Source organism: Euprymna scolopes, chromosome 19 (assembly GCF_053919585.1).
Source record: "Euprymna scolopes isolate OS-2025 chromosome 19, ASM5391958v1, whole genome shotgun sequence".
In the NCBI taxonomy this organism is placed as follows: Eukaryota; Metazoa; Mollusca; class Cephalopoda; order Sepiida; family Sepiolidae; genus Euprymna; species Euprymna scolopes.
This window is the reverse complement of record NC_136500.1, coordinates 87,088,304-87,112,879: the sequence shown is the minus strand read 5'-3', so window position 1 is coordinate 87,112,879 and position 24,576 is coordinate 87,088,304. Positions and strand designations below refer to the sequence as shown.

General features: G+C 30.8%; 1 protein-coding gene and 1 long non-coding RNA gene across 3 annotated transcripts in view; one reads left to right on the top strand and one right to left on the bottom strand.

The window, feature by feature from the left end:
• Window positions 1-6,494, top strand: part of LOC145239822 (uncharacterized) — a 94,465-nt gene extending 87,971 nt beyond the window's left edge. The window contains exon 2 of the long non-coding RNA XR_013862380.1: window positions 6,391-6,494. This is a non-coding gene — a long non-coding RNA (uncharacterized LOC145239822). The remainder of the gene's footprint in view (window positions 1-6,390) is intronic.
• The window catches only part of LOC145239820 (zinc finger CCCH-type with G patch domain-containing protein-like), a 388,887-nt gene that overhangs the window by 302,145 nt on the left and 62,166 nt on the right, over window positions 1-24,576 (bottom strand). The window lies entirely within an intron of this gene.

Below are 24,576 nucleotides of genomic sequence, written 5' to 3'. Positions count from 1 at the left end.
GGCCTTTCCGATGCAGCAATCGGATTTTAGAAAAAATAAATAACAAAGGAACAACAAACATAATTGCAAAAAACCCTTGTTCAAAATTATTGGCACGGCTTTGTTTTTCTTTTAGTATCAGTATAATATCAATCAATTTCCGGTTTACGTGCTTTCTGAACTTTTTTATAGCCATATTATGCTTGTTTAACGCTAATTCAGTGAATAATTTTTTTCAGATAATTTTTACATAGCGATTTATTTAAACTATTATAAGTGACTAAATTATAATTTTCAATCGCCATGGTTAAAACTAAGGAACACAGCGAAGACGTCAGGAAGCTTGTTGTAGCATGCCATACCAATGGAGAGGGCTATGATAAGATTTCAAAGAAGCTAAACCTTCCCAAATCCGCTGTTAGAGCCATAATAAACAAGTTCAAATCGCAAGGCCACGTTATGAGTTTAGAGGGTAGAGGGAGAAAAAGGATTCTTTCCCCAAGAGATGAACGGAAAATTGTTCGACAAGTAAAACAAAACCCAAGGATCTCTGTTGGGGAGATTGTTGATGAACAGAGCACCTCTGGAGTGAATGTATCTCGACATACAGTTGGTAGAGTTTTGAAGAGAGCTGGTTTAAAAGCATGTCGTCCGAGAAAGACTCCCTTATTGAAGCCTATGCACCTGAAAGCAAGGCTAGCCTTTGCAAAACGTCATATTGATAAAGATGTTGCATTCTGGAAACGTGTTCTATGGACTGACGAAACGAAAATAGAGTTATTTGGCCATAATAAAGTGTCTTATATTTACAGAAAATCTGGCGAAGCTTTCCTGCCTAAGAACACCATACCCACAGTGAAGCACGGTGGAGGCAGTTTGATGTTTTGGGGATCCTTTGCTGCCTCTGGACCAGGGCGACTTGTTAAGGTCACAGGTAGCATAAAAAGGAAGATTATGTTAAAATATTGGATGAAAACCTGAAAGACTCTGCTAAAGAGCTCTCACTTGGTCGTCGTTGGTGGTTCATGCAAGATAATGACCCAAAGCATTCGGCTAAACTGACTAAGAAATGGCTTGAGGACAATCATATTAATGTTTTGGAGTGGCCATCACAAAGCCCAGACCTTAATCCAATTGAAAATTTATGGAGAACATTAAAATTGAGGGTAATGCAAAGGAAGCCTAAGAATCTTATTCAATTGGAGGATTATTGTCAGGAAGAGTGGGCTAAAATTACTACTGAAGAGTGCAACAACTTGGTTGTAAACTATGAAAAGCGACTGAGGAAGGTAATCAAGGCCAAAGGCTATACAATTGATTATTAAATAAATCGTGCCAATAATTTTGAACAAGGGTTTTTTGCAATTATGTTTGTTGTTCCTTTGTTATTTATTTTTTCTAAAATCCGATTGCTGCATCGGAAAGGCCAGTTAAAAATACATAATATACTTTGTTATTTTCTTTAATTTAATCCCTTTTTTAGAATTTATTAGACAAAATTTAACTTTTATTTTACCGTGCCAATAAATATGATCATCACTGTATATATACATAACTTGAGTTCCCTCAGCCAGAATCAAAACCGAAACAGAAACCAAAACTTATGAAGAATTCTTGATCAAATTATTTATAAAAAAAAATAGATGACTTTAGTGCCATCAGCTATAATCAAAACCGAAACCAAAACTTACAAAGAATTCTTGGTAAAATTATTTATGACAAGAAATGGAAGTACATGACAATTAACCGACCTGTGTGACACAGAAAATAACACACACATTAGATATATAATCAATAGCGCTTTAATAATAAATGCGAAATCTGCATTGATTAAAATATATTTAAGTATATTTTATGCCTAGGCAACGTCGGGTAGACTGCTTATATATATATATGTTTACAAACAGGCGATTTGAGCACAATAAAAGTGGTGCCGGGTGTCCATTTAAATAGACATTCCGACGAGTTATTTACGGGCGTCGATTCCACGGTCGAGTGGGAGAACTGCCACTGTCAACACGATGGTTCTAAGCTCAATCCTTGGCTTGGGAGAGATGCTAGTCTAGCGGCACTGATGAGTTGTGATACAACGAAACAGGACTGTATGTCGACGACTACAAATATATTTTAAGCCCCCATCTTTGGGTAGAACACTGTCGTAAATAATCTCACCCGCTACTTAATTGGCTGAAAAATGCTAAGCTCGTTGTTTGTTTACAAACAGGCGATCTGAGCACTATAAAAGTGGTGGCGGGTGTCCATTTAAATAGACATTCCGACGAGTTATTTACGGGCGTCGATTCCACGCTCGAGTGGGAGAACTGCCAACTGTCAACACGACGGTTCTAGGTTCAATCCTTGGCTAGGGAGAGGTGCTAGTCTAGCGGCACTGATGAGTTGTGATACAACGAAACAGGACTGTATGTCGATGACTACAAATATATATATATATATATATATATATATATATATCTACTTTATTATTTAACAATTCTTGGATTAGTTTTGGTTTAAAGCTGTTGAAATTGTTCACGGCCTTACCCTGCTTATTTAAAGCTTATTTAATATAATTTATTCGTAAATCACAATCTATGTAGTAAACACTTATTTTCTTTTTGTCTTTTTTTTTTCTGGTTTTTAACTGACCTCACTTGCTTAGCCTTCACCACTCCTGTTAGTACATTAAAAATACAGGGTGGAGTATGAAGTTTTCTTATTTCTCTTTATTTTTACCAGAAATTGTCAATTGGATATATTCAATTAACATAACTTACTTATTTCATATATATATATATATATATATATATATGATTACTTAATTTAATCATATAAATTAATATACGAAAGTATAAATTTACGCGTAAACGTTACGTATTTGCTTTAACAGTGCTCGATACGTAGGTAGAGCTACTTAGTAAGTTATAAAATATATATGGCAATTAAGCTACACAGAATATTCCGTGTTTTATCCAACTGATGCCTATCCTAGCGTTTCATCCACCTGATGAATCCTAGTGTGGATGAAACGCAAAATATTCTGTGTAGCTTAATTGCCATATATATTCTATAACTTATTCTATATATATATATATATATATATATATATATATATATATATATATGTATATATATATATATATGTATATAAATAAACCTCTGTTTAGTCTTGAAGACAATGGACACCCCTGTAAGGGTGGAAAGAGTTGCACAATCTCCAACCACACCTCTCCTGTATCAGCACTGCTTGGGTCCAATGGTAAGAAGTCCAGGACGACTAGAAACAATGCCAAGATAAGTGGAGAGCACATACAACATCTGGAATTCCCAAATGATCACGTGTGTGTGTGTGTGTGTGCCTCTGTGTGTGTGTGTGTGTGGATTATGATTATTTTATGTAACCACATAAAATTTTATAAGGATATATAATATTTTATGTGGTTATTTTCAGTACTTATTTCAACAGTGCTCAGTATGTGAGTAGTGTTGGATAGTAAGTAATATATATATATATATATATATATATATATATAGTCTGTTTATTATACAAACATTACTGGTTACATATGTGCATACATGTTTCGGTGGAATCCCAATTCAAAGAGACCATTTCATCAGACCAAAAAAAAAAGGGGCTATAATGAAACGTGAGTCAAGATTACATTGTTTTTTTTGTTTGTTTTTTTTTAAATATATTCGGGTGTGGTTTGTGCTCTGAAATAAAGTGGGACTTATACTTAGTGAATGTGAGCAGTACAGGTTTTGGAGAGAGGCGTGGTGAAGAACGGGAGTAGGGGTGGAAAGGTGAAGCAGAGGGAGGATCTATGATCCCATGTGGTCGAGCTGTAGCATCAGGTGGTATTGGTATTATTTTAACTTAACGGTTGTTTATTGGCCTAAGTTTTTGCTTTGATCTGAAGTAATATGATGCCCTCATCGCTGTTACTTCCCTATCTTAGGTCATTATGGTTGTTTTTCCCTTTTCTGGTGGCGACATCATTATCCATCTATTTTATTGATAACTATTTATTTATTTATTTTATACCTAGCCTTTTTATCAGTACATTTGTTTCTCTTTTTTAAATTTATTTATTCATTTGTTTGTTTATTTACAGAATATATGCCCATATGGTCGAATTAACAATCAGTGAACAAATATACAGGCAATTTATATGATTTTAAAAAAGGTGGTATACAGAGTTATATTTTCCACTCTACCACGGTGTCTGAAGTAATCACACAGGCAAAGGTTTTCATATCGATGGTTGTCATTCTTTTATTCGGGTTCTTTATATTTTCCTCAATACTAGAATTTTATAAGTTTATATGCTTCTGTTATCAAGTAAGATCTTTGACTTACTTGTAGTTTCATCAAATACTTTTGTATGCAAAATCCGATCCTGCATTTTGCTAATTCCTACCCTCTGATGAGAAGGAAAGTATTTCTTCGAAACTCTGCGGATTAAGGACTATCCACTTATCAAGTGTTTCGTTTTCAGATTAAATATGTTTTTAACTCTTTTTTAAAGTGTTTTTTTAAATGTTTTATTAACTGTTTGTTCTTATATATATATATATATATATACATACATATATATATATATATATATATATATATATATATGTGTGTGTGTATATATATGTATGTATGTATGTATATATATATGTATGTATGTATATATATATATGTAGATGTATACATATGTATATATATATACTAGCATGGGTGCCCGGATGTTTGGAGGTGTATGTTGAGCAAAAAAAAAATAATTAAAAAAAAGCGGTCAATTTTTTTTACTTTAATCCCTATTATGACTCTTTAAAATTTATTGTTTTGGGCTCAAATTAAGTTAGGTCCATGTCCAATGAACCTATATCTAAAATTTTAAGTGTTTAGACCCAAAATTGTCGGAGGAGTTTGGTAGAATGCTCAAAGGTCAAATCGTTGAACTTTGACCACTTAAAAGCCAAATTTCTGGCCGAAAACCAATCACATAGATTTTCCCAAATCTCAGTACCCTGTATATCAAATTTTGAGTCTGTAGACTTGAAATTGACAGAGTTATTGGGTAAGGGAAATGTAGACACACAGACATGTTCATTTTTATAGATATATAGACATATATATATGCATATGTATGTATTTATATGTATATGTATATATATGCATATGTATGTATATGTATATATATGCATATGTATATATATGTATGTGTATACATATATGTGTATATATATGTATGTATATATATGTATGTATATATATGTATGTATATATATGTATGTATGTATATATATGTGTGCATATATATATATATGTATGTATATATATATATATGTATGTATATATATGTACATATATGTATATATATATATATGTATACTAGCATGGGTGCCCAGCATTTCCCGGGTATTTGGAGGTATGTTGAGCAAAAAAAGAAAAAGGGGTAAATTTTTTAAACTTTTATCCCTATTATGACCCCTTAAAATTTATTGTTTTGGGCTCAAATCAAGTTATTAAGTTAGATCCATGTCCAATGAACCTATATCTAAAATTTCAATTGTTTAGACCCAAAATTGTCGGAGGAGTTTGGTAGAGTTCTCAAAGATCAAATCGTTGAACTTTGACCCCTTAATCGCCAAATTTCTGGCTGAAAACCGATCACATCGATTTTCCCAAATCTCAGTACCCTGTACATCAAATTTCGAGTCTGTAGACTTAAAATTGACAGAGTTATTGCATAGAGAAATTTACACAGACAGATACACAGATGCGCACACAGAAAGACACTTTCACTTTTATAGATATACTAGCATTTATGCCCGGCGTTGCCCGGGTGTTTGGAGATGTATGTGGAGCAAAAAAAAAAAAAAAAGGAAAGAAAAATAAAGTAAATTTTTTTAACTTTGACCCCTATTATGACCCCTTAATATTTGTTTTTAGACCCAAAATTGGCAGAGGAGTTTTGTAGCGTTCTCAAAGGTCAAATCGTTGAACTTTGACCCTTTAACAGCCAAATTTCTGGCCGAAAACAGATTGCAAAGATTTTCCCAAATCTCAGTACCCTGTATATCAAATTTGGCGTCTATAGACTGAAAATTGATAGAGTTATTGTGTAGAGAAATGTAGACAGACACGTTCACTTTTATAGATATATAGATAAGAGCAAGTGAGAGTAATAGACATAACTTAGAGATAGGCCACTTAGCGAGTTAATTACAAATTACAGGTAATTAGAACAATTTTTTTTCAAATATAACTTAATCCCAATACTAAGGCATATTTCAGCATGTATTTTGTATGATTAAAGTATACAAGAAAAAAAACTGTTAATTAAATTTAGTACAATAATATGCTTGAACTTTTTCAGTTTCATTTAATTGTTAAATTTCCTATTTTTCTTTTATTTTCAGAATCCTTTAGAAGCAAGAAATGGAATAAATCCTAACAAGACATGAAAATTTGCCTGAATGGAACCAACCGAATTCTTGAACCGATTCCTATTGAAATGCGCGAATAGCATACAAAATAAAGGATGACATTTGACCTTCAAACTTGCGCATCAAGTAACGAGATCTGTCCCAAAAGATAATTCTCAAGGATTTAAAACCTCGTATTCATCTATATGCAAACAACTGAACATTCACACAGATTTGAGTGGAGAGATACGAAGGACCACATAGACTTATTACGTATTCAACGAGCATAAACGTGACTATATATGCATGCTGAGGATTTTATATGGATAACTGACTATATAATTGCTCAGACACGCACAAGATTTAACCGTATAATTATTGAAAAGAAAAATATTGATTTGTATATGCACTCCATACACATTCACGTATATAAGGATTTGAATGCATTAAGGAACAATACAGCATTTTTTTCTATGGATGGATGAAAGCAACAAAATATAAACTTCATATAAAGATAATCATAGTATGCACATACATACATAAAAAGAGCCTAAGTAGGTAATAGGGTACACATCCGGTATGACATCAAAGAGGAACAATTAACTTACTTTTCGTGTAATTTTGCACAACCCAAATAAAAAAGAGAAGTAGAAGATCTGAGAAATAAAGAAGCCTGCAATAAATGTTTATGAGCTTAAAAAACTAATGAAACGATATAAACACACACATTGAATGCAAATAGAAAAGACTGTTGTTTCGTTCCTATTCCAATTTTCTTCTCGGCTGACTAAAAAAACAAAAAAACAAAAAAAAAACAAACAAAAAAAAGATACAAAGAACTGGCCCCCGAAACAAAAGAACAGAGAGACAGAGTCTGAATTTACAAGAGACCATCAATGAAATCAATATATTGATCGCTCATTAACACAGCGGAAATTGACTGGACACAAAAAGTATTCTCAGACAAAGAAACGTATAAAAGAAGCTCTACTTCAACTAAATATTGATAAGCTTCTGAAAAAAATAAATAAATAAATTAAAAAAAAAACGAAAAACAAGACAAAACAATTTATTTGCTGCAAACAAAACAACATTTAATTTCTTGCAAATTGAACAAACAATATTCTCGATACAAAAATTGTGAAAATCCATAATTATAAGAATAAAGAAGTTTGACCTAAAACAAAAATAGTAATTTAGGCATAATACTCAAAACTCAAACCTATAATTATCAATACCAAAGTTTAAAAAAAATTGCTTTATGTTCATCAAGAAAATCTATTAGAAATATAGTTTTAAAAAAACTTTCAATCTCATAAAGGAATCCCAAAATTACTGTTTTATGTTTACTAAATTATAGTTCAGTTAACATTCATAGCAAAATATTTTTACAAAAATTATTATCATATAAAAAATGTTTAATTATCATCAAGCTGTTCCATGTCCATGAAGCGAGTTTTAACAAATTTTTTTATACTCATCAAATCTAAAAAAACTATTTTATGCTCAATAAGCAATCTAAAAAAAACCTGTTGTATGCTCATCAAACAAGTTTAATACCTCTCTCTGCTTATCAAGCGATTAAAAAAACACTTTTATGTTTAACAAGATAGTGTTAAAACTGTTTTATGCTCATCAAGCAAGTTTTAAAAACAGTTTTATGCTTATTAAGCAAATCTAAAAAAACTGTTTTATGCTCGCCAAGTGAGTTTATAAACTTTTCTCTGCTCATAAAGTGAGTTTTAACAACTGTATTATGTTCAGCGGGCAAGTTTGAAAACTGTTTTATGTTCATCAAATATTGCTCTCAACAAGTCATTGATATAAAAACTTTATGATCAAATAGTCACATAAGATAAAAGTTATCAGATTATTTTTAAAAATATCAAAATGAATTTGACAGCCATCTCATCCAACATGGTTCTGAAGGATATGCTGTGTCAGCTATGTGGACAGGTCTACAAAGAGCCAAGAATGTTAGCATGCCTACATAACTATTGTACAGACTGTCTAGAGAAATACTTAGAGCAAACTACGAAGGAAAACATTGTTATCTGTCCACAATGCAACATGGAGACAAAACTGAATGGATCAATATCCGATATGCTGCCACTGAACACTTTCGTGATGAGGAATATGAGTGGCTATGGCTTGCTTCATGTGGAGCCAGTACCGACAAACACGGATAATGAAGACAGAGAATTCACTGAACCGAGTCCTTCAGCATCAATGGATGAAAAGGAAGAGATGGAAGCACGTCAGCCGCCGACGCCTGAAGTAACTGATTCGCACATTGATGAAGGTGAAGTTAACATGGCCGAGCAAGAAGGGTGGAGTTTGTCCAGCTATAATGCTACCGTAGACAAGCTGCACGAAAAGTACCTCCAGCTACAGACGAAAGCTTTACAGATCACATATGCCGTTGATTCAGTGAACCAATCGGTAGAGGACTGGAAAGAAAACCGATGTCGGGTGAAAGAAGACATCCACCATCGTTCGCAGAATTTACAATGTCTCATAAGGCAACTTGAAAGGAAACTGATCGCAGAAACGGAAAACCAAAAATATGTAGATGCATTCATGGAAGAGGTTACTAATACCAAAAGTAAGCTGCAAGACACGCTGAAGTTAACACTGTACAATATACAATCCATACGGCAACTCATCAACGACGGACAGAGGGATGACATCGTCAATCTGGGGAACGCAGCTTTAGAAATGAAGCCGAGTGAACTGTGCCACAAGATAAGTTTACGGCTGCCAGAATTCAAGCTTGAGTTTACAGAGGACAAAAACGATCAGCTACTGAATGAGTTCGGAGAACTGAACACAATTTGGAAGGAGAAGGACCTAATGCCACCGTCCGATGGAGGCAATGTGGAGACCTCTAGGCAAAAGACTATTCTTTCCGATCAACATGCAGAAATGACGCGGAGCATGAGCACTGATCCAAACGAACTGCACCAGGTAAAGCAGCGGCAGAAAGTGCACGTATCGCCGTCATCCCTTTCAGCCAAAAGAAATATCCACAGACAGAGTATGGTGGAAACGGGTAGCAAGCATCCAATGATACTGACCGATGCTGAGAAAAACATTTACCTTAAGTATGAAGATGCTAAAAAGAGTCTAGAAAAACGGCGCCGAGAGCTGGCAGTGAAGCACATGATCGGAAATAAAAGTCGATCTCAGGATGAGTCTTCCACAACAGCTGATGACGGGAGTGCCGCAGAGAAAGCACTGCGGAGCAGCGGTAGCAATCGAAGCCTAAGACTGAACAGAGTAGCCGAGAGTAAATTTAAGATGGCAGGAGACTTACACGCCAGCAGTGAAAGCAATATCTTAGCTCTGAACAACAACTGGCGACGATGCCGGCATGGTTCTTACAAGGAAGAGAGCGGACAAACACACAGTGAAAACGGCTCCCCCATTATAGCGGCAAAGTCGAGCATGGCCCGAAAAAAGGTGACTGCCTTACTTAGTCAATCACAACCTCTGAGCCGCAGTAATTCTTTCTCCTCGCAGACAAGTGAAGCATCGGTCTTTGGTGCAACGACAGTCAGTCCAGACAGAAGCCCAACCACACCTGAGAAAGCACTCACAAATGACCAGTGGCTGGAAACAATTCCCCAAGAACACAGAAATGAAGGAGATGTACTTGTTAATAATGCTGAACATGAACAATTTAAATTGATGTCACGTGATAAGTTTAATCAAGTCAAAGAGAATGTCAAGCGTAGAAGTGACTGGTGGCGATCAGTGTCTGCTACAAATTGATCTTTACCTATATATATATATATATATATATATATATTAAAGGGGGTGGTGTCTGATCAACACTGCTGGGGAGTCATGAGATAAAATACTGTTTTGTTCTTAAATCTTCAAAGCAGTTCATCATGGTTAACAAGAATAATATTAAGACTAATTCAGTAACTGCAAGAGATTAACTGATTTCCAAACAAAAATGTTTTCGAACGATGCAGTTTAGGCTAAAAAACTTTTAAATATTATATATATATATATATATATAGTTTTAAAGGTTGAAAAACTTTCAAAACTATATATAAGTATATTTGCTGTTTCAAAAAAAAAAAAAAGAAGTTTAATCAAAAACAACTTCACAAAGCATATTACTTTATTATTCCAGTTATGCTGACCACAAATGTTTCAGAAATATTACTGCTCTCATTATGATTGAAGACAGGATGAAGTGCAAAATATATAATAAAATTCATAATAATCAAGTCGGATTATAAACCAGTTTCAACACAAAGCAAATCTCTTCTCCAGGTTGGTTATAAAAAATGTATTTGAAGTAATCCAGTATGGTATAATCCATTTGTAGATTATATGAATACAAATCCAGGTTCGAATATGGAAAAATTGATAATGAAAAAAAAAAAATTGACTAAAGCACAATATTTATTAATCCATCAAAAATCCAAACAAGGAATTATGATAAAATATTTTCATCAGAGAATAAATATCAGTGACAATCTATCAATGATTAGCATAAATTAGAAAAATATATAAAAAAATGATAAATATATAAATATCTTTTTTTTCAAATTCATGCTAATTGCCGATACATGTTTTTACTAATGTAAATTCTTTGATGAAGTGTCTATAGTTGAAAATCTATGACTTAAGTATGTTTCTTTATCAAAAAATTCCTTGCTTGATTTTTTGTATGGATTAAAAAATATTGTAGTTTATTTAATCTTCCTTTTCATGATTCATTTTTCTCGTTTCTTAATTACTCTAACTAGTATATCCAGCTTTCTATTATTTTGACAGGTTCTATTATTATCTTTCTAATTTTAATAATATTTAAGTGCGTGTGTGTGTGTGTTTGTGTGTGTGTGTGTGAAACAAGTCATACACCATCCATTATGATTATGCAATCCCTACAGCTATGTACCTAGAAAATGGTGCTTATAAAAAATCTGACACAGTGGTATGGGACAAGAAAGGAGCAACCTTAGTAGAAGTGTCCCCAATGATGCTGGTTAAACAGATACCAACAACGAAATACCAAGCTCTTATATATGACATGAAAAGAAACTGAAATCTATCATTCCAATAATTATAGGAACAACTGGACTCCTAAAAAAGATTTTCCAAAACTACTTAGCAAATATACCCGGTGAACCAAGAGCAAGAGTGATTCAAACAATTGCACTTAAAGGGACGGTGAGAATCTTAAAAAGATCTCTCGGTTGGCATATATAAGATAATGGTGAACGTTTGGTATCTGGTAGGATGCACCATCCCCAGTTTGAACAAACTAGTAAAAAAATTTAAATATATAATAGATAAATGACAAAAGCCTATATTCCAAATTTCAAGATGTTGTTCATCTTACAATTTATTTCTTTGAGTATGTTGACATGCACAATTCTTGACTGCACCCGTTTCGTAGCATAAAATCATACATTTAATTATGATATCAATCAATGAATATATTCTTGAAATTTGGAATATAAGTTTCTGTCATTTATTTGTTATATGCTCTGTAATTACATTGAGCTTCATAAATTAATGGAGCGGTATTAATAAAGGGTAAAATATAATTGAAAAAAATATATATTTCCACATAAATAAATATGTGTGTGTGTGTGTGTTTCTGTATGTCTTCAATACAAATCATTTTGAAATGAAATATATAAAAATAATATATAATTAATAAATAAAGTGTGTTTGTGTGTCTGTTAGTTTTGAAACTACTGATAAGATTTCAACCAAACTTAACATGCATATAGGCTAGATAAAGATTAGCTTCAATTTTATGATAATAAGGTCCAGGAGACAGCATTCACATTGAACACTTTCAGTGAACAGAGATGATGCTGATGTTTTATATATATATATATATATATATATATATATATATATATCCAATAATAAGCATTATATCTGACAGTTAAGGTCACAAAAAAAACATATTTTTAATATAAATTTTCCCATCTAGGTCCAGATATAGATGAAAACTTTAACCTTCCATTTTCCTATTCATATTTCTTACCGATGTTTCGTTTCTGTAGAGAAATACAATGGATTGATTTGCCATTAAACAGGTCCCTAAAAACACAAGCCTCATCGAAATGAATAGAGTTAATCTAAAAGTCAAGCATCTATTATATAAAGTGCAAATGTCTGTGTGTGTTTGTATGTCTAGCTAAAAGTAAACAATTACAAAATAAACACCCACAAAGTTGGTATTTTCTTGAGTGGTATTGCCCTGGATTAATAGCATCTAAAATTTAAGTAAAAAAATTATTAATTCTCTGGAGGTCAACTGGACCAGATTTTGTCAGAGAGAGGGGCGGGTTTTTAGTGTTGTTATGCACTAATTTGAAAGAAAATGTTGACTCAGGTAATCTATTATATAAAAGAGAGCTGTCTGTGTGTATGTGTGTGTGTGTGAGAGAGAGAGAGAGGAATGGGCTGAGTGAAGGAGAAAACAACAATTTAGAAAGAGAAAGATAGACGGATAGCGAGAAGTAGAGAGATAGAAGTTTTGGTGGCCCTGCGAGTTATATATATATATATATATATATATATATATATATAAATGCTACTAAAACTTTGCAGATCTTGTTTGTTTGCCTGCTTGCTTGACTCCATGCAAATTTATCTTATTTATATAAGATAATTTGAGGGGATAGTGCGAAAGAAATTCTCTTTTTGGAATATTTTTTTCCAAAAATTTCAACTCTGCAATGTTTGCAATTTGTTCTTGCCAAAACTTATTTTAATATTGGATAAATATTTGTCTTAGAGCTATTAAAAAATGGTGGCAAATCAAACAGAGTGCTCAATTCAAATCTTTAATGACTGAGAAATATAAATCATGTGATGTATACAGAAAACCACATTTTAGCCCAATAAATGTTAACAAATGAAAAACTAAATTTGTTTAAACATTAAAATCGTATTCAAGATGAAGACAGGACAGGCAAGGCGGCCTTGATGATCACCTCTGAAATGGGGGATTTAACTAATGCACTTACTTTGCCTGACAGACGAGTTACAATGGAGGTTATTTCTAAACCCCACCCTGAAAATAGGAATTTCTGTGAGTACAGTGTGCACAAAGGTCAGTCATCTTTAGGTTCATAAAATGATGATATGAAGAGCATCATGGGTAAATGGCTAAAAACTCAGTTCATTTTGCTTAATGTGTTGTTTATAATTTTAATGTAAATCTTTTCTTTTTTTTTTACGGAAATCGTTGCTAACTCAACAGAAATTATGAACACACCTGACATGGTAGATTCATTTAATGCATTTCTATGCCCTTGTTAAACACTGATTTATTTTATATGGGAGCTATTCAGTCTATCATATAAAAGGGAGTCGGCTGTGTGTATGTATGTGTGCATGTTCAGCTAAAAGTCAGAAACTACAAAAGACACACCCACAAAGCTATATTCTTTTTCAGCATTGTCTCGAACAGAATATAGACATACTTTATTTTGTAGTATTCATTGTTTAACAGAAACAAAATGAGTCAGGAGGGGAGATGAACGTTTGGAGCTATTTGGTTTTTTTTTTTTTATTTTTTTCAATAGGTCTTTGGTATGAAATTGTGCTCGTAATAAAGAGGAAGATGAGGAGGGCAGTAATTCTTGTTCAAACATAACTTTTTAAATTAATGTTTTTACAAAAGTATGTTGTGATTTTACACATTCTTAATTCATTCATCTAACAGCAAAACTATACTAGAAATCCGATTGTAACAAAAAAATGAATAGAAAAAAAGAACCAGCATGCAATATCTTTTACAAAATATATATTATTCCTCCCCTCCCATGGAAAAACAAAAGTAGAGAAAATCTCTAATGGAAAGAAAAATCATACACCAAAAATCACGTAAATTGATTAAATACTCTTATCTTTAAATTAAAAAAATAAAATTTTACGGCTAAACTATGAGTGATGATCTTCTAACCCCATTTTGAAAATATTCTGAAAGAAAAAGGGAGATAACTCCAAATCGAGATTTTAGAAAGCCATTCTTAAATTAGGGAAGGGGAACATTGGAAAAACTTAAATTCACTTAGAAATAGTTTTCTTTATAGACACAAAACTATTTGATCAATTTATGTGATTTTTAGTGTATAATATTTTTCTGTAACAAGTACATACACCATAGATATTTTTCTTTCTTTCTTTTTTCATGGGCAGTGGGATGGAAGAGTTCTAGACAAGGAGTATTATTTTATACCATGCTTAGTTTGTCATTAAGAAAAAATGAAAAACTCAAATTTAAATTTTAACATTTTAAAAGATATTCTATCAATTTATCATAAAACCATTTCTTTTCATAACTTATATTCATCCACTGAATTATCTTTCTAAAGATGTAAATATTTTCTTATAAAGGAAAAATAAAATGGAAAGTAAAAATATTCCTGGACGGTGACAAGGGAGACAGCTAGTTAATGAATAAATATATACAAAAAATTAGATAAACACCATTAAATACGGTGAATTGTGTTATTTAATACCACTTTTAATAATAGTCTTCATAACAGGTAAACAGACATAAAATTTCTATGAGAGTATTATTATTTTCTTTTTAGTTTTATATTGATTTTCAGCGTTTTACTTTCAAGAAAATTTAATTATTTAAATTGGGATTTAGTTCAAAACAACTTAATTTTTAATGAAATCAAAACTAGTCATATATGTTGTTCTGAAAAAGTAAACAATAAAAAAATTTTAAAAACTCGAAGTTTAAAATAAAATTGGCTCAATTTTACAAGAAATGGCTAGCTTTTGGATTTCCAAAAGTATTACACTGATTATAAAGGAAGTGACCATTTTACAACTGATGTATAACATTAAAATTATCATCATTTTTTGCTGCTAATAAACACGCTAGTGAAATATGACAGCATATCAATATAATAACTGTAAAAGTTAAGAAAATACTTATTGAAAAATATTAACATACAAAGAAATTTATGAAAAATGATAGAGTAGAATGGTAATTCATCTATCAATCTATCTATCCATCTATTATAGAAAAGGAACTTTGTGAGAGGGAGAGAGAGAGAGTTTATTCCTTATGGACTCCTAAACTGCTGGGCCGATTTTTTTTTTTTTTTAATTTCACACAAATATACTTTATGTGCCTGGTAGTGTCCATAGATAGGTTTTGTATCAGAATGTCTTGATAAATATCGATAATCGATAATCAAAAAAAAATCTAATGAAAGAAGGAACAGGTGATTTTGACAAAAGTTAATACCTTATACAGCCTAACATCACAAGTGCCCTTGCGAATTTTTATTACTGCACAAGCAGAAAAGCCCGGTATATAAAATCAACAGTAGATTCTTTAATATGATAGGGACATATTCAAAATGAATATTTCTGTTTAGAGCAAAATTGAACCATAGTAATTGACTTTTGCATTTAAAATTTAATTGAAGCCATTATATAAAAATACTTTTATAAAATCATCAGTAGGTTCTCTACAGTGCAATGTAGACCCCAATGTATTGTGAACTAAATTACTGCATAAAAAATGTGAAGCTTCCTCCTGGTGCACTGCAGTAGGTCCCCATCTAGATCAAGCAGTTAATCAATTTGATTGAAAAATGGGCAATTTCACCAATTTTGATGACAATAAAATATGGAAGAGTGAAACACCCATTGATACTCATTCAATCCCGGGTAACGTCAGGTTTCCCTGCTTGTAACATATAAAATTAAATTATGTATAAAATTAGTGGTTTTATGCTGGTATGGGTCAAAGGGGAGATAAGTGAGTCAGTTACATTAACTAACATGAAAATCTCTAATATTGGCTAAAAATGGTGGACTCTGAATAAGAGTTGAATTTCTTAAAATAAAAATTCAAATACTCAGTTATTTTCTGTAAATTCTAGTGTATGCTAATATTCTTCAATAATAAGTAAACATTTTTTTTTAATTATTTCTGTTATTTATTTATAACTGCCACATTTCATTTGTGCGTATTTACACGCATACACACCCATTTTTTTTCTTTATTTGATGTTATTTGATTTTTTAGAACAACATACTAAATATGGCCAAAATTCTTGACGAAAACAATGTACCTGAGAAATTACAAACGATGTTTTTAAAAACCTATTTCGGCATATTTTCCTAAAGAAGCAAACCCAAAATTTATGAAAAAATAAAATTTTAATTAATAATACCATAGAAACAAACTCATCTTAAATACGCGTCTTTTGTTTTTATTTTAAAAAAAGCAAAAAAAATAAATAAATCATATTTTCGACATTTTTTACAGAAAAAAAACTTACTAATTAAAATTTATTTAATTCTCGGTTTATTTATCTTTTTTACTGATGATCACCTACGGATAGATAATTAGTTAAATAAGTAGCTACCTGAAACAACAAAAAAGAAATTAAAAGGAAAAGTAATATTCCACCAATTGCTACGTCAATTTTTATTGATGTAAACTTATTACTTTAAGATGTGATATAGTTATGATATTGGGGAGAGAGGTCATTATGTAGTATAATCAACAATATAAACAGAGCTGAATAAAAAAAATTATAAGTAAAGGACGGCAGTTATTTTTAATATCTATTTTTCAAGGCGTTTTAAATAAGAGATATAAAATCAGAAATAACAAACACTTAAAAATAGTTTCAAAATTAAAAAGCTACATAGATCAATAGAAGATTAAATTTTCTTGTGTTTAGTAAAAATTATTTATTTTGGGGGTGTTTTTTTGGGGGGGGGTCAACCTTTTCTGTTGACTAAACTGCACAGGCGCTTTTTTGTGTAATGGTAGGTAAATATACAAATGACTGGAAAAAATAAGGATTTTTTTTTTTCAAAAATATTTTATTCAACAAAAAATAATTCCGAATTAAATTTAAATTAAAAGTGCAAAACTAAACTGTAACTCTATTAAGTTTACTTGTGAATTTCAAAGAAAAGGATTACGTATTTGAAATTATTTAAAATTTTACATACATAAATAATGATGATGATGATAATGTGATTTTCCCAAGATACATCAGCTTAACAAGCAAGAAGAATGAAAAACTACGGAACTGTCAGAAACTGAGAGTACAGATTGCTAGGTTGTGGAACAAGAAAACTTCCATCGTGCCAATCATCATAGGTGCGCTTGGCTCAATTCCAGGTGATCTTGAGAAACAGTTGAACTCCTTGGGAATCAAGTACTCCAGAAGTCGGTTCTGCTTGGCACAGCAAGCATCCTATGCCAGGTGCTTTCCATCTAATTGACCCTCTGAATATATTCACTAGTTTTTGTGTAAAAATCTGCTCTTGAGTGAAAAATTAACCGGCATAAAGCATCACAACATTGTGAAGTTAACAAACACAATAATAATAATAATAATAATAATAATAGGAGGAGGAGGAGGAGCACTAGGAATAATACTAAAAACATTGAAAAAAAATATGTGAGATTGGAATCGGAGGGATGGCTAGGAACATACAAGGAATGACAATAACGAAAATAGCTGAAATATTAAGGAAAATCCTTGAGTGCAGAGACTAATACACATGATCTGTGGGTGCTGGCCAGCCACATAGAAACTGCTACAGAGGTAAAACACAAAGAAACATCACATGGGATCATGAAAACTGAAACTATATAATAGAATAATTGTAAGTTAACCCCTTCCCCAGCACTCTCCCCCTCTTTTTCTTTTCTTTGTCACCATAAACTTGTGTCACACCAAATAGATAAGGAGGGTCAAGGAGAATGAAAAGACTGAGGAGAGAAAGCACTGGATGAGTGCAAGAAAGATTGGGATCTTAGGGAGGCTTATTGCCACCCATATCCCAGTGAAGACCAATAGTCGCTACCAATGAGAAATCAATGGTAGATAGCTATTGCCATAATGCAAATTGATTTGTAAAGGTTGCCGAAAGAGGTAGAGAGTACTGGAGATCTGAGGAGATTTGTTCTTACTCAGACTCCAGGGAACACCAGACTGTTTTCAAAGAGAATTCTTAGATGACAGCCTGTGTGAAAACTCCTAGTGAGTAATAATAATTATAATAATAAATCTTTATTCAAAATTAACTTTTGCCTTTTAGCTAAGATCAAAGTATAGTATCTGTTCTGATACTACACTTCATCTGTCCTCATACAGTGAAGGAGAAACCTTTCTAAACTGGCACAACATTTAGTTTTGTCTCAATACAGAGTGCTCCGTTTTGTGAAGCTGAATCTTCTCCAAATTCAAAATCAACTTTGTGTCTAACTCTATCCTCATGGGGAGGCTAGTAAATAGGCACTTTAAATTATCATCATACAAATACAATCAAATTTAACAGATATAAATTTAAATGTTTATATTTTATATAATAAACTATTTTTTAATTATCATTTTAAATAACAAAATGTTGATTTGGTAACAATGTCATCATTATTTTACAAAAGTAAAAATTCATTTTATTTCTTTGATTTTATTATTTTGCTGTGAATTGAAAAAGTAAGAGCTAATTTTATGTAAGTTGAAAAGAATATTCCTTTTTGGGGGGGAGTAGATAATATATATATATATGTATATATATATATATATATAGTTCAGATTTTTTTAACAATAAGTCCGTAAAAAATAATAAACTTGAGTAATTATTTGATTTATAATATCAATTTTTAATTTTGCTGCATTTCGATTTTTACATAATAATAACACTGAGGCGCGATTTAATTGTTTTAAAAAAGTATATGTTTACAAAATTAACCATTTCAAAATAGATTAAAAAACTATGTATGCAAGTCTTTTTTTTTTTTAATTATTTTAGCCATTCTTCTTGATAATACAGAAAAAAATATATTTTTATTTTATCGATTTTTAACTTTATTTTTGTTTTAAAAAGCTGAAAATTTTAGCCATAGCTAGAAAATACACATGAATTAAAAAAATTTTTTTTTTTCATGTTATTCAGACTACTATTTCAATCTTGGTTGTTATTTTCATGTTTTGGCGAAGGTAACCTCTGATCTTTGGGTGTTCCTTTTCAAACTCGGTAATCTTTATCCCAAACTTGAAAACCTATACAGAATTTCAAACTGAACACTTTCAGGGTAGATTTTTCTTGTACCATCAGCCATTATTGGGAAAAAGTACTAATTCTTAGCTAATATCGCCTCTAGTCAGGATTTAATCTTCAACCTCTAGAAGAATGTCACATAGAACTGATTAATACTCAACACTTATCCGTTGTGCTACAGAACCACAGGGATAATTCTAGGATGAATGTTGAGTGCTTTAAACTTCCAAAGTTTGAAAAAAATGCACCTGAAGGTTAACATAACCCAAAATATTATGAAAAGAATAACTAAGATGAGAATTGTAATACAAATTATCCAAACTATCAATCCTCATCTCAAAGATTCCAAATAAAAAATAAGTTGTTTTGAGCTAATGATGCGATAACAGTTTACTAGATCTGAAATCAAAAGGGGATTAAAGGGAGATAATTCTATCAATATTATTAAGAACATTTTTCTTTTAATTGTGGAATTAGGAAAGACTGAAATTTACTTGATGATAATGTAGAATAGAAATATATACATAATTAATCTGAAGTCGAGTATGCCAGGATCTACGTTGAGAATCTAAATCTAGCTTTAGTCATGCTGGTTGTCAAGACCTTAAATATACTTGCAAATAATTTTTAGTTAAAAATAAATTCTTAGATATTTCAAAATTTTCAGGATTATTATTACTATGTTGAAATTGAACTTTATCCCATTTTCTTCAAATGATAAATTAATTATATATATATATATATATATATATATATATATATTCACTGGCACATGTTTTGTATTCTACAACTCATCAAAGTGGCTGAATTTCGCTAGATTCAGTTGATAATTATATTTTAAAAATAATATATATACCGCTTCCCATTTGGGGGGTACCAAATTGGTAAAAGGGAAAATTATTCCCAACTCGCATTTAGGTAAAAATGCACTTTCGTATAAATAATTGAATTCATTCAAACAGTATCACAAAACAAAAACAAATAACTTATCTATCTATATATATATATATATATGTTTTGAAAGTGTGTTGCCAAATTATGTTTGTATATCTATCTATCTATCTCTCTCTCTCTATATATATATATATCGTTTTTAATACCTACAGACACTAGCGATTCATTCTTCCGGAATCATCAGTGCAGGAAGTTATGATTACCACTGATCAGAATGTTCAAACATTGGCCTGCTAAATGGAAAAAACGGATCGCAAGAGAAACAAACAGGAATTATTCCTGCTGTTCAATGAAATAGGCATACATATATATATATATATATATATATATATATATATGCACACACATATATTAAAATTGTTCAAATTACATATATGATACTTATGAAAATTTTTATTTATACAGATATAATTTAGCTACACATTTGAAAAATATGTTTTAGTCACAGCTATAAGGGACCTGATCAGTTTAATGTATGATTCTCTATGCTCATGTAGGCTTAGTAAGTGTATGTATATGTGTGGCCATATATAGGTATCAGAAAGATTCATTTGATCTACACGATACCGGATGCATTCTTTTATTGTGTTAATCTTGAATTGCTAAAATTTTTTAGGATAGAAATTCGAATGATTAAATAAATTTTTAAAAAATAGTAAAATTAAAAATTAAATAAATCAATGAAAAATTAATGGTTAGATTGATGTTAAAACAATCTGAATTAATCACATATTCCTTTAAAGAGTAGGTTTGCCTCTATTCCACAGAATGGAAGTATAAAGAAAAGATATTTCAACTTGATAAGGCTAGACTTGTTATAGCTGTGACTGTTTTGAAAGTGTGTTGCCAAATTATGTTTGTACAAATATGGCTATTAAACAGCTCAAATTATTATTTAACATTAATATATAAACACTGTATGGATTCCCTGGAATTTTTAATTTGCGGATGAAAACTTTAGTTGGATTACTAATAATATAAACATTAGGAAGAGTCTATGTGGATCAACCAATGTTCCGACATTAACATGTGTTGTTGAGGCTCTATGAAGTAAATAAATTAAAAAAATAATTATGAATGTACACTCCAAGAATTCAACATAAACAATAATTTTTTATATATATATATATATATATATATATATATATATATATATACACACACACACATACATACATACATACATACATACATACATACATACATACATACAGGGTGTCCATATGTCCGTGTGCGCCTTAAAATATTTATGATTTTATTTGTGATTGCAATAGAAATAACATGTGAAAAGGATTTGATTTTGGAACAATTCATTTTAAAAATTGCACACGGACTTTATGGACACCCTGTGTATATATATAAGAAAAAATGAAAATTGAAAATTGTCTATATGTTCATCAATATTTCATCTTTATTGTTCAAAGACTTTCTCAAGATAACTGATATATATATTAACTATAAATATATTACTAATTAGTTGTCAATTATTTTTTTATAAAGAACTTTAAAACGCAAAAATGCTAATCTTTTTCAAATGGTGCCTGCTTTTATGTAAACTGCCTTATCTTTTTCCTCCTCCTTTAATTTTTATGCAAATTATAAGTTCGACAAAGTTTTGTTAATTGAAAAAACAAAAAATACTGATAAATATCATTCTTAAAAAAAGACTTGAAGTAACAACGATAACTAAAACTCAACAAAAAAAAAAAACACTACTGATATATGAACTAATTGGACAACTAATTTTGCTTCCAGCCATTGCAATCTGAAGTGACGCCATGTTTTGTAAATAAAAATGCAATACAAATTAAAGACGTAATAACAATATATGAAATTCAGTGATGAGTTTCTTTTTGTTGTTTTTATTATTGTTTTTTTATATTATTAATTTTTTTTAAATTCATTGTTGCTTTGTAATTATAATTCAGTGCTAGTGTGTGAAAGGGATCCCAAATTCCTGGCCTGGGATAATTAAGGTCACATTGTATTTGCTGACCAGTGTCATATCCAATGATGTAGCATTGAATTAACATGGATACACGGTTACAATTATTGAGTTGGTTTCTATCTGTATTTTTTGTGTTTTGAGCAATTTTCGGTTATAGTCAACTGACGCAATTCCTAACTTCTGGTGCAGTGCTATCAGAAGTGTTGACACGCTTATATCTCACCTGTGCATATACTCTTTTTTTTTTTTATTACGTTTTTCCAATCATTCACTTTTTATTTAATTATTGAAAAGTTTTTTCAGCCTTATTTTAATTAACAATTATTGAAATTCGTTTTTTTTTTATTTTAAAGAATTATTGAAAACACTTTTTAAAATCTTTTAAAACTATTTTCGGAATATTATGCATTGGATTCTTTTTTTTTTATGATGTTTGAAATTTTGTTATTTTGATTTCAATAATTTTATTTTTATACTTTCATAAACATATATTTATTATATAAATTTAAAAAAATAAAAGTTTTTTTTTTTAATTTAAAAAAAAAACAACTTTTATTTTTATCATTCTATAAACATATTTCTTATAAAATTTCAAATAAAACAAAAACTTTTATTTTTTAAATTTTGTTATTAAAAGTGCAAATAAAGACTAATTGTGTTATTTTTATTTGTTAATTTTTTTTGTATATTTTTCAATAATGTCTTTTTCTTATATTTTATTTCAATAAATCGGTTCACAATAGAAATACAGAAGAACAATTAAAGTGAAGGAAATGACTTGCCTTGTCACTGATACTGGTAGTGCTATTCAGGAAGTTAGGAAGTACGTTAGCTGTCTATAACCCAATTTTCACACCAAAATGACTACGTCGTGTCTGCCATCTTATCATTCTAACTCGGCAACTCTGCACTACTTATGTTTCAAATTAAATAGTAATAAATGCCCTCAAATTCTTTGAACTGTTTTTTGTCTTACTTTTATCAGTTTATTTTTATTCAACTTTCAAGATCAATAAAATCATGAAGTTACAAAAGATAAAAGTAACCAATCAAAAAACAAAAAAAGAAGTATTGTTTGATTTATAAAATAAAACAAAAAAAACAATTGAAAGACTGCATGGATCAAAAAAAGAGGAGGCTATGTCATTTGATGTGGCACTGGTCAGTTAATATCACAGATTTTCTGAGGCTAGAAACTTGGGATCCTTTTCATATACAAGCACCCATAATTCTTGTATGGAAATAAAAACTAAGAAAATGCATTACAATAACACACCATCATATCATCATCGAATTCGGTTTGATGTCTGTTTTACATATTGGCATGTGTTGAACAGCTTTTAAAAATTATCTTCCGAATAAACCTATCTCTGGCCAGGTCATTATTCAACCTATATAACCTGAAATGCAATAAAGTTTCTTTAGTTGAGGCAAAAAATTTTAGAGGCAGGATACCCTTCTTGACACCAATCCAGTGTGGTGATGGAAATCACTGCTTTTATCAAGACACCATCTCCAGGTGATTGTCTACCAAGGCTGGAGAGCACTTCATCTAGCTTTAATAGATTTTTTTTTTTTTTTCAGGTTTAGACATTGCTCTCAGGGTTTCTTTCTCATCAGATTTGAAAGTAGATAGCTGATTGGTTAATTTAGTCATGTGACATCGAATCTTATTAATTTCAAAACACGTTTTGTAAATATGTCTATGTGATTAAAAAGTAAGAAATGCTAATATTTAAATTGAATAACTTACTTTTTTTAGTAAAAGTTATTCCTTTTAGCTGAGTTTTCTTTGTAGGTGATTATTTAAGAATGTCTTTATATTACCACACAGCCAGGCCGGATTAAATATTTATTCTCAGGTTTAGACATTGCTTGATGTAATATGCTCTCAGAGGTTTATTATCATCCAATATGAAAGTTGATAGCTGATTGGTTAATTTAGTCATGTGACATCAAATCTCATTAGTCCACCCTTTCAACTTTATCATCATCAGTTTAATGTTTGCTTTACATGCTGGCATGTGTTGAACAGCTTTTAGATATTCGACTTCCAAACTAACATCTCTCTGCTTGGTCTTTATTTATTTCTCTTTCTGTCAAGTCCATTTTTAACAATTTTTCTCATGTTTTCCTTGGACTTCTGTGAACTAACCTTGTTATTTCAAGTACTAACCCAAGAACTCTCATCTATTCTTTCAACGTGACCATACAATTAAAGTCTCCTG